Source organism: Pyrgilauda ruficollis, unplaced genomic scaffold, assembly GCF_017590135.1.
Source record: "Pyrgilauda ruficollis isolate IOZ18807 unplaced genomic scaffold, ASM1759013v1 scaffold4, whole genome shotgun sequence".
NCBI lineage: Eukaryota > Metazoa > Chordata > Aves > Passeriformes > Passeridae > Pyrgilauda > Pyrgilauda ruficollis.
In genome coordinates, this window is record NW_024525489.1 from 19,068,128 (window position 1) to 19,084,307 (window position 16,180).

Below are 16,180 nucleotides of genomic sequence, written 5' to 3' on the forward strand. Positions count from 1 at the left end.
TTCCTGTAATCAGATGAGTAGATAGAGGATACAGGATTGTGTTTTCAGTTGGGTTTTTTTGTTTGCTTGTTTTCCACAGGCAGGTTGTTATTATTGCTGAGAAGATGGGACATATAATGCAAATGACAAAATCTAGATGATGGCTATATTACCAAGAAGCAGAAAACAATCAAATGGAAAAGAAAATCACTAGGAGAAGTCTTGACAAGGTCATAGTGCATGCCAAAGGAGCAGCATGACCAGGAAGATGTATCACACCTAACCCAATTAACAAGGCTATTTAAATGTGAAAAAAACCCTGGTTCAGTCATGGTTTGACTGAAAGCATTCAAAGAAAGGTAGCCATCAAAGATTAGCAACAGAGAGCAGGGAGGAATACATACATATTTTCTCCTTGTCAGTAAAGTATTTTCCAGTCATGAGAGTGTCTTGTGCCGCATGCTGATCTCACAGATGGTGCCATAAATCAAGGCTAACTCTGAAAGTGTCAGTGGAATTATCTGTGTGTAAATGGTATCTGAATTGGTCCCTAGCTGTGAAAGACAGGGATTGCCTTGGGGAAGAAGCACAGATAGGAGAAGTAAAGGGTTTGTTTTCCCCTCCTTCCTCCCCCCTGCCTTTTTTTTTTTTTTTCTTGCCTTGGAGTCTGACTCACTTAAGTAAAGGGTTTGTTTTCCCCTCCTTCCTCCCCCCTGCCTTTTTTTTTTCTTTCTTGCCTTGGAGTCTGACTCACTATGAGATTTTGAGGATTTTGCATAATTCTTTTGCCTTGGTTTCCTCCCTGCAACATCAGCTGATAGTTCCAGAGGAGTGGAAAAGTTTGATTATGGAAATTCTTGTTTATTACTGTTAATGGAAGCAATATAATACATTAGAAAACTCTAGCTCAGTCAAGGGACTTTGAGGGCAAAGGTCTCTACAGATTCACCAGTAGCTGGTTTTTGAAGTACCAGCTATAATGCTGTATGATGAAGAAAACTTTCAGCTTCAAGAAAAAAATTCTACCCAAGAGTAAAGCAAAGAATACAATCCTGTGACTGCATGGGTCAGACTTCAAAACTCAGTATAAGTTCCTTGTGACTCACATGTGAATTCAATGTCAGGCAGTAATGACCACAAGCCATTCTTCTTTGATGTCTGTTCAGCTTATATTAAATTTGAGGATGTTCTGCAATATTTCTGTAGATGAAAAGGATTTTAGAGGTCTGTTACCTCAAGGAGAGACTGTGGGCTTGTCCAGCCTGTTGTACTCTTTGCCTACCCTTCATTGCTTTTCCAAAAGACACACCTAACTTTTGGTTAAAGATTGTGAAGGGTGAGGTCTGTGCTGGTTGTCTGTTCAGTGTCGGGAATATTCATTAAAACATGTGGGCATGTTACCACAATAATCTTATTTGAGTTTGAGGTAATGGATGCTCACCTATCAAAAATCTTACCTGTGTACTACATAGGGGCTGATGTGCTGCCAGAAGGGAGCAAGCTGGCAACCTAGTAGCAGAGATAGATCAAAGCCAGTGAGTGATGTTATCGTAGTGTCTCAAATAAATTATCAAGTGCTAAGTAAAGAAAAAGAGAGCTTCTGAAATTGTGAATTTAGTTTCTGGAAAGAAAAATCCAGAAGCCTGCTCAATGGGAACACATCCTTCAGCTTTCTAATAGAGGAGGCTGGGATGTGCCAGCAACAGAAGTTTTCTGGCCTTAACTATAATTCTGGACATGAAAATGGGATTAATTTTGCCTAAATGTGGCCAGGTGTCTGGCCTCCTTCCACCGTCAGTGGAGAAAATGGAGGTGATTTATCCAAGCTCTCTCTGTCCCTGAGCTGTGGAAGGAACCTAGTTAGGCCAGATAGTAACTTACAGACAGATAAAATTAGCAAGATGAATTGCTCTTTTACTACTTTATATGTTTAACAAATTCCCCACAATTGTGTATAGGGTCTCTGTTTTACACAGAGAGAGGAGCATGAGGCTGAGATGAACTGACTTCCCCAAGAGACAGATAGCAGCACAACTGAGGTTCACACACAGATGCATCCGAGTCCAGCCCCCACCCTTCTTCCTCTGCCTCTACCCTACTGCCTTTAAGCTTATACTGCCTCCCAAGGACAACAAATAACTACTCTCTGTGCAGGAAACCATTTCCACTACATGGACATAAAGAAGGGTAAAAAATTAAGGCTGAATGGAGGAACACAGCCAGCTCCGTCAGGCAGGTTTGGAGATTTAGGATTTGTTGTGGGACTTACGGGGTTTATTACCAAACTTGGCCAATTTCAGTTTCCTAAAGTAGGGTGAAATTTTCAGAAAATTGGTTTTGTGAAGAATTATGCAGTGATTTACTTGCCTTGCCTGACAACAGCATTGCATTGTTGCTGTTGCTCTTTTTGCCAAGCATATGGAAGCTGAGTGCTCCCTGGCTAGTATCCAGACATCCAAAATTGATGGGAATTGCCATGAGGGTTCTAGCTAATGGGAGACATAAAAAATGAAGCCTGTTTTATTTTTGCTTGTTTCTTTTCTTATGAGGGTTTTCTTCACAGAACAAACCTAGATATGACTGTGTGCAGCATATTTCTTCTGTGTTGTCCCCCTGGGGATGACTTACATCAAGCTGTGATCAGTTTTGCTGTTCCAGCCCATTGGGCTCATCAGTTTAGTCAACTGACTTTTTAAATGACCCTATTCTTCCTGACTTTGGAAAAAGTGGTAGGAATCTAATTGCACTTCTGGGCATGGGATGTAATGCCAAGGTGGTGGGATGAAGGAAGAGGAAGAGTATGCTTCTCAGAAGGAGAAAAGGTCGCTGGCCAAACCTGCTGAGGTGGCTCGGGTGAGCCAGTCATCAGCACACAGGATACGCTTTAAGCCACGGAGTGGTGTCTGCACAACCCAGTGCAGGATGCTCAGTGGTTTCTTATCCACAGGGACAGATGCTACAGAGAAGCTTAGATATGCACCTGTAGCTAGATTAAACGTTTGAGGGCCTATCTTCTTCAAGCCATTAGAGCCTGGGGTACCTCTTCACAGACTGCTGTATTTGAACTCTCTGGACCAAACTGTAGATTAATAGCTCTGCAGATGGAGGAATACTTTTTTTTTCCTAAATCACAGTTCTGTTTCATTTTATGTTGCTTGCTAGATGCTAGATTAAGTTTTAGAGCTTTCTCAGTTGTTTTTTTTTTTTTTCTTTTTTTTGGTATGCAAAGTGAGACAAGAAATTTTTACTGTTGTGCAGTTTTGAAAGCTTTTTTTTCACTTTTTGCCGTAAGCAAAGCTCAGGAAATCGAAGGTGATTCATCTTTAAGCAGCAAGTGATTTAAACCAAACAATGCTTTTTGATTTATGATAATAAAAAAGATTGCAGAGTGATGACAGGTCAGATGAAAACTCACACTGCACCGATTTTTATGATAAGTATCATTACATTCCTGCACTCAACTAATGCTCTACTATCAGTTTTATTTATGCATTTTATTTATATTAAAAGTTTTTATTTTGAGAATTTATTGCCAGGATGTGATTGACAGCCTTGGAAAAGGCAGTATGTCAGAGAACAGATATAAAATTTCCTCATGCAGTTCTGCCTGTGTGCTGCAACTCATCAGGACAACAGCAAAAAAGTAAAAGAACATGAGACCATCTTTCTGTGGTCAGATTAAAAGTATAACCTGATATCTTGTCTTCTACAGTGACCCGTAAGTCCTGGGGACTACCCTGAAAGAAAGGGAAATGCAGGGTAATATTTTCTCCCCAAAATTTTCACAGACACCAAGAATTTGGGCTCAGAGATTTCTCATGCTGGAGTTTCACACGTGTAGGCATGCTTACAGCATTGCCACACACACGCAAAGAATGCACAGTATCCTATGGCAAGACGTTCCACGTTCTTAGTTGCATTTTTTGTGACAACAAAATATTTTTGGCCTTTTTTTTTTTTGTTTTGTTTGTTTGTTTCTTTTTGTTTTGTTTTCTTTTGTTGTTGTTCTTGTTGTTTGTTTGGGTCTTTTTGACTGGTTGGGTTTTTATGGTGTGGGCTTTTTTTTTTTCCTTTTGGTCACCAGCAGGTTTCTGTGAATACTTCCCACTTTTGGACTGAAAAGGGGGTTTCCATATCCCTAGGCCTATGTCACTCTCTGGGAGTGCCATTTGGTTTCTGAATCTTTCCTTAAGCAACAGAATTTCCTTTTGTGCTAACTTCATGCCTAGACTTGACTTAGAGGATGGCCATGAAAAACATGAAGTATTAATGAGCACTAATGATGAAGTCAATCCCAATTATAAGATTTTTTTAATCAACTGATTTTTTTTTATTTTTAAGCTAAATAATGTATTTCACTTCTCTTGTGGATTTATAGCTGCTGGAAGTACTTCTCTTTTTATACTTTTTTTACTCATGCTTTTAATTTATTTGTTTTTGGGGTTCTTTTTCTGCAACATAAATTTAGACAGCTTTTTGCTTATTTAAACTTGGCTTTCATGAATCTGCTTGACTCCAGGAGCCAGAGTTTTAATAAATGGGTCAAGTACAGTAAAACTGAAGAAAGCCATAAGATCTTGCAGCATTAGGATATTTACAGTGTTGTAGTTGTTTTCTTTTCAGAAAACTCATTCAGGAAACATCTAAACCATGCTGTACTTAGGCTGTTCCAGAGAGTCACTGGTTTCTGTGTTTAGGAAAGAGAAACAGAGAAAAGTAGGTCTGGAAAGGGCCTGTTAATATTGTTTGGCTCATCCCCTTTCTGAGACAGGATTTCTGTGCCATTGTTTGTCCAAGCTAGACTTAAATTTTATTCTGGGACAAAGAGATTACAGCCTTGCACCTATCCTAGTGCTTAACTATCCTATTGCCAGAAAGTTTTCCTAATGTCTAAACTAAGTCTCTCTTTTGGCAGCCTAAGCTTATTATTTCTTATCCCACCCTCCACAGAGATGAAAAACATTTATTTGCTGGTTCTTAGCAGCAGCCTCTAGAAAAGCATTATCATGTCCTTCCTAGGTCACCTGTTCCCCATGTGAAACAACCCCCATTATCCTCTTTCTTCTCACAGGCCACTGTTTCTAGACTGTTCACCTTGTCACATTGTTTTGGCACCTGTCTTTATTGAGGCATGAAAGTGGACCCAGCTGTTTCTTTGGGGAGGACATCAAGCAAGGTCGCATGAAGCAGGAAGGAGATGGACCATTTCTCACATCCAGCTAGCACAGCCATTGCAGAACCCCATCCATGCGTCTGGAGGAGCCGGAGGGCTCTTTCTCCTGTTTGCCCATCCCTTTGTGCATTGCCGCCCTCCCAGCCAGTCCTCCCACCTTCTCCCACCTAAGGGCAGCATTTTGCACTTACCTCCCCCCCAAGTTGTTGCCTTTGTGTGGACCACGGCCCCACAGCTGGGTACACAGCTGTCTCACACCTCGACTGGGAGACCTCTGGACTTCAACGTGACCCCAGGGCGTGATGCAATGCAGAAGACAGGTGTTGCAGGGACCTGTCTAGACACAATCACTTCATTACTAAAAGCACTTGAAAAATACCAGAGGCCTTGTCTTCTCCCTGTACCTTGTATTTCTTGCACCTGGTCAGTGCTACAGGATAAAATGTATTGCTTCTCTCCCATGAGACATGATTTCAAAAAATGTCCAGTAACTTGTTTTTCTTACAACTACCTGTACCTGAGACTTGTGTCTCTTTGGCCATGTCTTGAGTCATGAAGTTACAGCTCACATTTCAGCTGAGTTTGTTCCACCTATGCTGAGTCCACAGGGACTCAGCTGATAGTTAAGAGCACTGTACTTGATGTCTTTGGACTGGTGTTACCACCTTTTAGGGATAATCCTCCAATGTGCCCTGGCATTTTTCATGGCCCAGCCTGTCTGGAGTGCACTATGATCACAGTTCCTACATGCCCTGAACATGGGTCCAATATGCCATTAGAGCTGGAGTTCACTGATGAGTACCAACATATTGCACTCATCACAGTAATTCAATGTTTGTAATTTTTTTGCTTCACGCACAGTGGCCTTAAAAATATGTTGAAGCAGCATTTATTATTATCTTAGCATATTATTTTCTTAGTGATGGTGTTGGCAATGTCATAAACCTATCATTCCTTCTTTCCTGCACTGGTCAAATCTGCCCAGTCCACTGATGTCTGACACACTTTGCAACTTATAAAAGCAAGGCACTAAAAAGATTTACTCACATCTCCTTTAAATGAAGTAAGCTGTTTTTGGCAGTCAGTGGTTTTCACCTCTGTCTGACCAGCTTTCATCAGTAACTGCTCCGTGCTTGCCTCACACTGTGGAGCACACACTGTACTTGGCACTCCTTGCTACTACTGTACGATGCAGATCTCCCTGGGCAGTTGATGAGTCACTTTGGTACTACTTCTCCCTGCTCCTGCAGCTCCCAGATGTCAGCAGAGCCTCCCAGTAGAATGATATTTGGAGTTTCTGACAAATCTGAAGGAATTAAGTGAGGACCTGTTATTACTGTCCATTGCCAGGCCATCATCAAACTGACACGATCTTATTCCTACACAAGCACAGAGCCTGCCTAATGCCAAGGATTAAAGGAAATCCTGGGAAATTCATGTGCTAGTACTGTCTTGCCATTTTCTTCTTGTTACTCCCTACAGCCCTCTCTCCTCATCCTCCTCCCATTCCTTCAAAGAGGGCAGGGCAGAGATGAGGACGATCTGGCCAAGAGATTGAAATGTCTCTTTGAAAGGCATCTGATAAACTTTTTTCAGTTAAGCAGATTAACCTGTCACTCATGGAAGGAGCATTAATGAGATCCATCTATGTGCTGTTCTTTATGATTAATTGTTTATTTGTTCAGTTTGTTTATTTTTATGATTGCCAGGAAGATCAAAGATCTGGTGCATGGGTAAAAGGGAGGAGAATGGAGGTTGGAGGAGGTATTTGAATTTAGATAGGGCTGTCTGAAGCATAAAGGTTATAAGTTTCAGGATTTTGTGCAGAGATTGAGACTGAACTGGCTGAGACAGCAGCTGGATTACCTTGAATTAAAACCATCTCATCAACAGTTGTATTCTGCAAGCCTGTCAATTGCTCGGGCTCGTCAAATTACACCATGTCATTTATATTAGCTTGATGTCTGGAGAGCTATCTCAGCCATTAGAAAAGATAGTTAAAACTACATCAAATTATTTGTATGTAACATAACATTGCTGTTGGATTGCCAGCCACTAAAAAACTTTCACATCGCCTCCAGTGTATCAGTTCCCGCTGAGTAGCAACTTTTAATATAAAATAGAAGCCATTAGCAATGCTACATGGTAAAGTGCTCAGAAATTGGCCTTACTCATATTTTGTTTGGCTGCCAATAGCTTTAATCAGAGTTACCTTTTCTGAGTCATCAGTGTGACTAATACCCTTGTGAGGCCACCTAGAACAGACCTTTTCTGAAATTGCTTGTCCTCTTCCCAGAGAGCTACCTCTGATCCATAAAGGCAACTTTGGCAAATCCCTTTGGTCTTCCATTGTATCACAGTCCACATCACAGAATTAAATCAAGTAAGTAAAAACATTGGTGTGTTTCCTTGGGGACATCATTAAGTGTTCTGCTGAAAGGAGAAGTGCTTGTCATTTCTGATGCAAAATAAAATTAGTTAAGTGACTTGCCCAAACTCCCATTTTGAAGCGGTGTTAAACCTGGGATTAGGATCAATCACCTGAGTCCCAATAACAACATTTATTCACTAAAATTAAAAAAAAATAGCTTCTCTAAACCCATCACACTGGATTTTCAGATTCAGTCTAATTGGGAATATTAACATATCATTCCAAACATTTCACTCTATTTATACATCCCTCTGTCAGTACACCTCAATTACCACATTTCTGCATGTATGGACCATGTGTTAATTGTCAAAAACCTTTTAATTCAGCAGAATTGAAGTTTGTTTGTAGGTATGGCAAGGAGAAGAGGTGTATTATATTACCAGACATGGACCTTTTCTTCAGAGTCAAGAAGATTATTCAGAGTCAGAGTCATGATCCTTTCTGTCCTTGGTGCAGAATGCAGTAGAAGCCTTTCCCCACAAGTAGGTTATTTGAAGCTTAAGGTTATTTTAGGGAACATTATTTCCAATGGAGTTCAGTTTTTCTGGGAGGTGAGTTTTATAGGTTAAACCCATGGCAGCCTAGCAGATCTTGTCATAGATAATCAAGGTGTTTGTGTACTGTGAGTAGTTTGATAATTTCTGATAGCAACCTAGGGATTTAATTTTTAACTTTTTAAATTAATTATGGTGAAAAGTTATCAATGAGCACTGAGGCCTCACATGTCTAGTTGCCTTGATAAAAAATTTGCTCACATCTCTGTGCAGCTTTGAAGACCCATTCTTGTGTGTGTAACAGCATTGTTCTACGACATCAAACTTAATGGGAGTACTGTGTTAAGTATCTTTCTCCACACCTTTGTGTGGGTGCTAGCCAGGGCCACCTTGGGATTACTAAAGCTAAAATCAGTTTACTTGTGTTCTGCTGTTAATCTAGCACAGTGGTGATGATATGTGTTGCGTTGGCACATGGCCTCACAAAATCAGCTGGGCAAGCAACACTGAGTCAGCACCGCAGGAGAGTGAGGGCCAGGAGGAAGTGGGAGAGGAAGACAGTCACAGGGGAAAGGATTTCCACACTCCTAATGGTGGTTAAAGATTCCCCATTCTGTTGCTTTGTGGACACACACTAGAGCAGTTACATCTCATTTTGTTTCAATGTTCAAGTGATGCAGGCACTGGGTACCTTGGGTGGCATCAGTCATGGGCAGGCAGTGAACCCTGAGAGGCCTCTGTGGCACTCCTGCCATGTAAGCTAACACAGCATGGATCAGCATTCTTTAATTTAAATACTTACTAAAGGATTCCCTAATACTGTCTGATAGAAACATGCATGTAAGTGTGTATGTAGATGTGAGTATATACAGATGCCACTTAAAGAAGCTGTGTGGCTTCAACAATACTTCACAGTCTAACAGAAAACTGTAGACATGTTTGTCACTAATTATATAGTTTCTTATCTAGGATTATGTACTTTTGACTTCTATTTAATGAGATTTCTCTATCAAGATCTGGGAAATAGCCTTTTTTCTTTGTGTTTTAAGTAATATTTATGCTTCCATATGGATTACATGACTCAGCTCTTATCATTTATCGATGACAAAGTTACAATTAAAGACCTTGAGCTTGGCAGACAGAAGCACTCTTTTCTTTCCTCAAATGAAATTTGAACAAAATTTTAAATATGCAAAGAAGGCCTAAATTCACAGCGCAATATTGATTACAAAGAGTTAATTTGTCTAATGAGTCAATTCTGAGAAATTCTGCAATGTCTAAAGGGTGAAGATTGCCTGGCGCAGTGTGGTCATGTCCTTCTGCACTCTCTGCTCCATCATGCCGTGAAAACTGCATTATTCTTGTTACAGATACTAAATGATATTTTAAGGACTAATTCTTTCAAGTAGAAGATTTTTTTACTGCAATTTACCCTGGACCCTTATACACTGTTTTTTCAGTTGTCATTCAGCAGTTTTGCGTTTTCTGCTCATGGTGGGGAATGTTCACCTTGCTCTGTTTTAATATTATTTATAATTAAAATGTGCTGGTTTTCAGTGGAAGAATATATTTTCACAAGAGTCATCTAAGACATGCTTTTCACTTTTATCTTAAACTTTCAGTACCTGAAGTCCAGTAATTTTGACCAGTGCCAGTAATTCTGACCAGTGCCCTTCAGTGCAGAATGAAAGGAAGAGAAAGGGTGTGCTGTGACTGGATTGTGAGGTACACTTCTGATAACCTACTTTGGTTGACCAAGATACTTGGAGATTTTCAAATTTTTGCTCTCTTCTGATAACCTACTGGGCATTTGTGTGTTTTGTTCAACCAAGATACTTGGAGATTTTCAAATTTTTGTTCTCTTGCTTTTGTTAAATGCAACCTTATCTCAGCAGCTGCTGTCAGAATCGATACCAAACCTTACCAAGGGGCTGAACAGTCTTGCTTGTTTTCTTATTTATCCATTTATTTATTTATTTATTTATGTATTTTTCAGTGAGTACAGATTAGGCAGGGAGAAGGAAAATTCAGAAGAAAAACTGGTGGAAATTCCTGTAGTAGAGAAGGTTTTGTGGTGTACAAATCTTTGAATTTCTATATGCTCCAGCTTTGGCTCCCCAGAACCACAAAAAACTCTAACTTAATTTACGGGAGGGGGTACAAGAGAAGAGGAAAAAAACCTTCAGGAAAATGTATGTGTGTGACCCTCCCTGCTGCCAATTAGAGGACAGAGTTCTGTTCTTCATGCAAGTGCAGGTCCCTTTGCTCTGGCCTCCTGAGTGCTGTGGTCCATCCATGCGAGATGGTAGTTTCAAGAACTGCTGAAGTTTGACTGCAAATTTCATGTTCTTTCTCCTTCAGATGAGCATATATTTATTCAGGTTGCTTTAAATTACTTTCTACTAGATCCAGATAGTTCATACTCAAGTTAAAGTATAAAAAGGTCATATACAGTAATTAAAAATATATTCTTCTTGTGAAAACTGAAGGAAAAATGTGAGCATTAATTAAGTTACAAAAAAAATTGAAAAGCATAATTTTCTCATTCAACAGCTTTTCCTTGAATGTACTTTGCTTTAGGCACATGCACTCAAAGGTACTTTATGCATTTGTTTTCTTTTTAAAACAATTATTAAATATATTACAAATTCTTTATCTCTGTGCGCAATCAGGAGAGCTTTCACCTTGTTCATCTTTGCAAAGTCTTTATTGCTGGTAATGACATGTGAGCATGGAGGAATTGTGGTAAGAAATTTAAAAATTGCTGTGATCTAAAGCAAGTGACAGACATTTCATAAAATGCATGTACAAGGGTCAGGATAGGTGAGTATAAGATTTTAGCAGAGGGATGACCTATTATGTATATGTTTAAAAGGAAGTTCTCAGGTACTTAGTGTGCTATGTAATTTTTTAATGTAACTGAAATGTGACGTGTCTCCCGGAAATGGATGGTGTTAGATTATGCAGAGCCTCAGATGAGCACTCTGAAGTATTTTAAACTAAAATATGCAAACTTTACCACTCTTTACTTCCTCCTAACCCCCTGAGGCCATGTTACATACCTTTGACAGCCTCCAAACTCTCACCTCACTACTGCAAAACCCAGTCCCAGACCTCACCTAGCCCTCTTCTTCATCTGCCCAGTTTCAAAAGCAGGATGCTAATGCCTGTGCCCATACATTTTGTTTGAAGAGGTCCTATCCATTTCCTTTGCTCTCAATTTCTGTTGGAAAATGGAAAAACTCACCTCACACATGAAGGAGATATTTGCTGAAATTCAGCCTAGGGGACTTTCTGAGAGCATCACTTCTTCCTTGCCTATGACCCAGGGGCAGCTCTTTTCTTTTTCTTATCTAGGAGTTGACTGGAAAGAATCTGTTTCTTTTACAGCTGTCAAGTGCATCTGACAATATTTGTCCTTGTATTCATATGCACACTGCAGAAGGCTACAGAAGGCAGATGCTTCATCCTCTTGTTTTCCCGATCTCAGATTCCCAGGAGCTTAAAGAGAATTAAATAAAATGTAGAAAAACTTTAGCATTGGAGGTTTCAATATCGTTAAGGAGTCTAATATATTGTAATTGATCAAGCCTTTGATGTTTTCTTTTGGGCCTGTTTCTTCATCACTATGATTAAGTTAATGGTGCAGTCTAGATAAATATGACCTTTCATACAAGCCTCTTCTTGCTGCTATGGAGACATGTCTTGTTGAGTGTGTCGACTTCACTGTGGTCTGGAAAGCATGATAAGTTCAACATGTTTATGCCAGGTCTTCCTAGCTCCTCTCTTTGTTGTTAATAGCTTAACATGCTTGTAAGTATAATAATTGCCAACTTAACACCTTTGTCTTCATTAAAGCCCTTCAACAGACCTCAGTTAATGAAGCCCTGTCATTGTGGCTTTGGGAGGGAAAGGCCTTTTACAGTGCAGGAAAAATAGTGAAATTGAGGGACAGAGACACTATAAACTTACATCTTCTGAGGTGTCCAGGTACCTAAGGTCCAGGTTTTGTGTTAAGGTCTCTCCAGTGGCAAAGCCATTTAGAAAATTTTTCTGTTCTTCCCTACAGTCCCACCTGAAGTTTGTCTTTCCCCTCAGCCAAAATGGTTCTGTGTTTGTGAGACTTCTGAAAGGCTGATCATCATGGTGCAAAGAGGACATCCTGGTCCCATCTCCTTATCCAGCCCTTAATGAGGAGAGATACCAATGGAAATTTTTCATTATAAAGATGGAAACAAAACCAAACTTGGATTCAGGTTTTGCTCATGGTGGCAGGGTGGCATTCCCTTTCAAAAGAAGCATCTGCTCCTTGCTGTGCATACAAGAGGAAGACGAATTCTCACCCTGCCTAAGGTGAAGAAATGTCATGTAAACAATGTAATCAACCCTTTTCTAATTTTTCTGTGTTGTTTGTTTGTTTGCCTTTTTTTTCCCCCCCAGTCTGCAGTTTTTAATGACCTCCTTAATCCATGAATTCACAAACAGCCAACAGGGAGGAGTAGGGATTAGTTCCTATGACAGAGGGAGGGCAAGAGCTTTGCCAATAAAGAATTCATATTTTGGAATAATTTCCATGGAGATTAATGGGCGTTTAGTATATAAAAACTAGAGGTATTTTGTGTGCATATCTGTCTATAGCAGGTCAACATGAATACTAAACCCGCTGTGTTCTCCACAGTTGGTCACAACAGGCTGGAAATGGGATCTTGTACTTGATTTGCTGTTTAAGCGTGGAAATCCCTGTGTCCACAGGAAAGCAGGGGCAAACTCCCATGGAGCCAACATGTCACCTATTTGCACCATGGAGTCCAGGGTGGTGTCACCTTTATGCACTGTTTTGCATAATTTTTATTTCTGCCCTCTCTACACAGGTTTTAATAAAGGACATGTTAATGAGCACTAAGTGACATTTATTATCCAGACAGCATATCAGGGCCAGTTAGCCTGATGGATTGGTAGGAACATGTCTTAGCTCTATACCATTATTCAGTCCTTAATTAGGAATCTTTCCTTAGTAAGTGCTGAAAACCATGCAAGGCTTTCAGATTTACCTTGTGTTATTTGTAAGGAGCAAGTGCTTCTTCTGCACACTCCAGAGGGCACAGTCTTCCACCAATATCTGTGAAAGGCTTTGCTCTAATTTCTCATTTAGAAGAATTTAGTTTGCAGGGGCTGTGTCTGCATGCAGGAGAAGACCCAGGCAGATGTAGCTGTGCCAGTCCTTTAACTCCTTTAATTTAAAAATATGTCAGAGGTACTTTGTTTTTCCAAGTATGGAAATGGGGACATGCCTCTAGTTTATACCTAGAACTTACCTCTAGATGGGTTCATCCTCTTTACAGCCCTAGTCCTTTTTGCTGAACCAGCACACCTCTAGCTGCATGGTCAGACACTTGCCAAATTGCTGTAAGAGCTGAGCTCCCTCTTCTAATGGGGTCTGAACAAGATGTTTGTCCTCCCAGAAAAACACTGTGGGCATCTCTGGCCAAAATAAAGCTCTGGTGGCACAGACAACCACTGCATCAGGAAAAACCTCAAAGAGTATTTCTTTCTGCAAGTAGTGGAAGCAAAAGGACTATAACTGCAACCTGTTAGCAACCACTCAGTGCCTTCTATCAAGTGAGAGAAAATTGTACTTAGATCCTTTGGGAGATGCATTTGGATGTAGCTAGTTTTAGAATATTTCAGGGAGCCTTGGGGGGAACTTCTGGCGAGAGTATTTACTTTGCAGCCACTACCTGTGGTAGCTGCAAACTGTCATGTTTATTTTTCCTCTCCTGGGGAGATAAAAACCATGCCTGTTTCCAGTGATGATGGTGGCTTGCCCTGTAAAACACCTTCCTCTGTATATACAGCAGTGTAATATTTGTGGCGAGGCAAAACTGAGCAAATCAGATTTGTTTGCAACAAATAGAACTTGCTCCTCGGAGGCTGCTGTGGTGCAGCTTCCCCAGTTCAAAATGATGCTAATTTGCTCTCACCTAGTTACCAAGGGGAGGCTCTGTGATTTCAGATATGTCACCTGCTGGAAATGACTGGAAGACTGAAAAATATATTCAGTTCCTCAGGGAGTGTTTTTTATCCTTTTAAATGAGTTTTTGTGCGAAGAAGTAGTTGATAGACTACCCCCAGTGTAAGATAAATAGTTTCCCTGAGTTCAGGACTAATTATCCTCAGGGACACAACAGACTGAAGAGCTAGATGAGCCAGAAATAAACTGGTATCTCTTGGATGTGGTGGGAAGCAGGCATTTACTTACACACTTAGATGGCTGTTGAGCTTGTTGCTGCTGGAGAAAAAGTGGGTGGTTTTCTCCTAGGAGCCTCCTCATGCAACAAAGAACACGTGCACTGCAGCAGCACTCTCTCCATTGTGCACAGGTAGATGTACACCACTAGCAGCACTTGCTGGCTCTAGGTATTTCAAACTATACAGGCTCTTAACAGGGCCAAAGAGAGAAGTTTTTGTGCATGTGGCATTGCACGTGCTTTTCTTGTTTACATAACATACACATTTAAAACACACATTTCTTACATGGATGAGAGAGCATGGTTTTGTTCTTTAAAAATCCAGGAATAAAATGAGGTTTTGTCATGTTTGCCCAGTGCTTGAGATCTTTTTCTGTTTTCTTTATCTCTTCAGTTTTTCTCAGATATTTTTCATTGACACTGAGCTCAACATTTGAGGCTCCAGGTTGTGACTGGAAGAAGGGTAAATGCACATTGAAACTATTCAAGTAGTTGGGACCTAACCAAGCAGAGATCTCATGAGAATTTCAAAGAAAAATTAATTTTTACATTGTAGGGTTAAGGTGTTTGGTTTTTTTTCACCTCCTAAGACAAAACTCAAACGTTGGAGGTGAATTTCCTGAGTACGGCAAGATCTAGCCAAATTTGGCAGAATGAAAAGTTCATTTGCTTCTGGATGAGTATCTAAACTCTGTGCCACATTCCTAAATTAGATCATTCCCCATGCAAGCCTCACTCCAGGAGAAAGCCAGCCAGGCCATGCTGTGGGCTGTGCTGGGGGAGGCTCCCGCAGGGTAGAATTCCGTCTGTGGGGCCACACGGGGTTTGTGGGGAGCACCACGACCTTTCAGTGGAGCGGGGCAGAGAGAAGGGTGAGGGGAGAGGGAGAGAGGCAGAGTAGTGGTCGAAGGTGAGCAGTTCAGCCTTTTTGTCAGCATTGCCATGTGTCACCTTGCCCACCAGCAGTGCGGTGTGCAGCCAGGAGGTGAGAAAATCCTGGAGCATGGATGGCAGCTCTGCCCCAGCCAGCAGGGATGGGTGCAATCTCTTGGCTGGCTGAGGGCACATCTCACTGTGGCTGCTATTTATAGCTGGGGGAGATGAAGTGTGATAGCACTCACAGACCCTGTCCTCCCTCTAGGTGTTTGAAGGGCAAATGCCTCCAGGGCAGAGGGCAGTTTCTCTGTGAGGTCTTTCAGGTGCTACTCAGAAACTGGTTTATTTTCTAATGAAAGCTCATTTCTATCAGTCTGCTAAAACTGGGGCTTGGGCCAGAGCACAGCAGTGCTGGAACAAACAGCAGCTCTGTGGTCCTCCACCCCACCTCCTGGGGTAGGGCAAACACATCAGCTACAAGTTCCTCTCAATGTCTGTTTGGAAGTGTTTGTTGATGAAGCTGCCAAATAGAGAGACATAAAAAGGAAAAAGTCTCAGCTTTAGCCAGTGGATTTGTGCTTAGCATGGTAAGTTAACTAACTGTCTGAGAGCTCAGAGTACCTTTGAGAGCAAGGTGTGCCTTGGGGAAGTGTGAAAATAGGGCTTGTGTAGCTGAAGGAGGTCTTTTGACGTTATCCATTCCTCTGTGCCCTCCAGATGCTGCTGCTGTCAGCACTGGGGAGCTGTTCGCCAGCATCCCAAGGAGTCCTAAAATTAAAATTAGCATTGGGAAAGCAAAGGCAGTATTCATAAATTACGGTTCTCTAAACGAAATGCTTGTGACCTGTGCATTCACAACTTGCAGTCACAAAGCTGTGAATTTTCTGATTTTTGTCATATTCTGATAAGATTAAAAAACCCCACAGTTATATGTGATCCTGGTGACTGGGTTGAAGAAATAATTTCGTGTTCAGCTGGA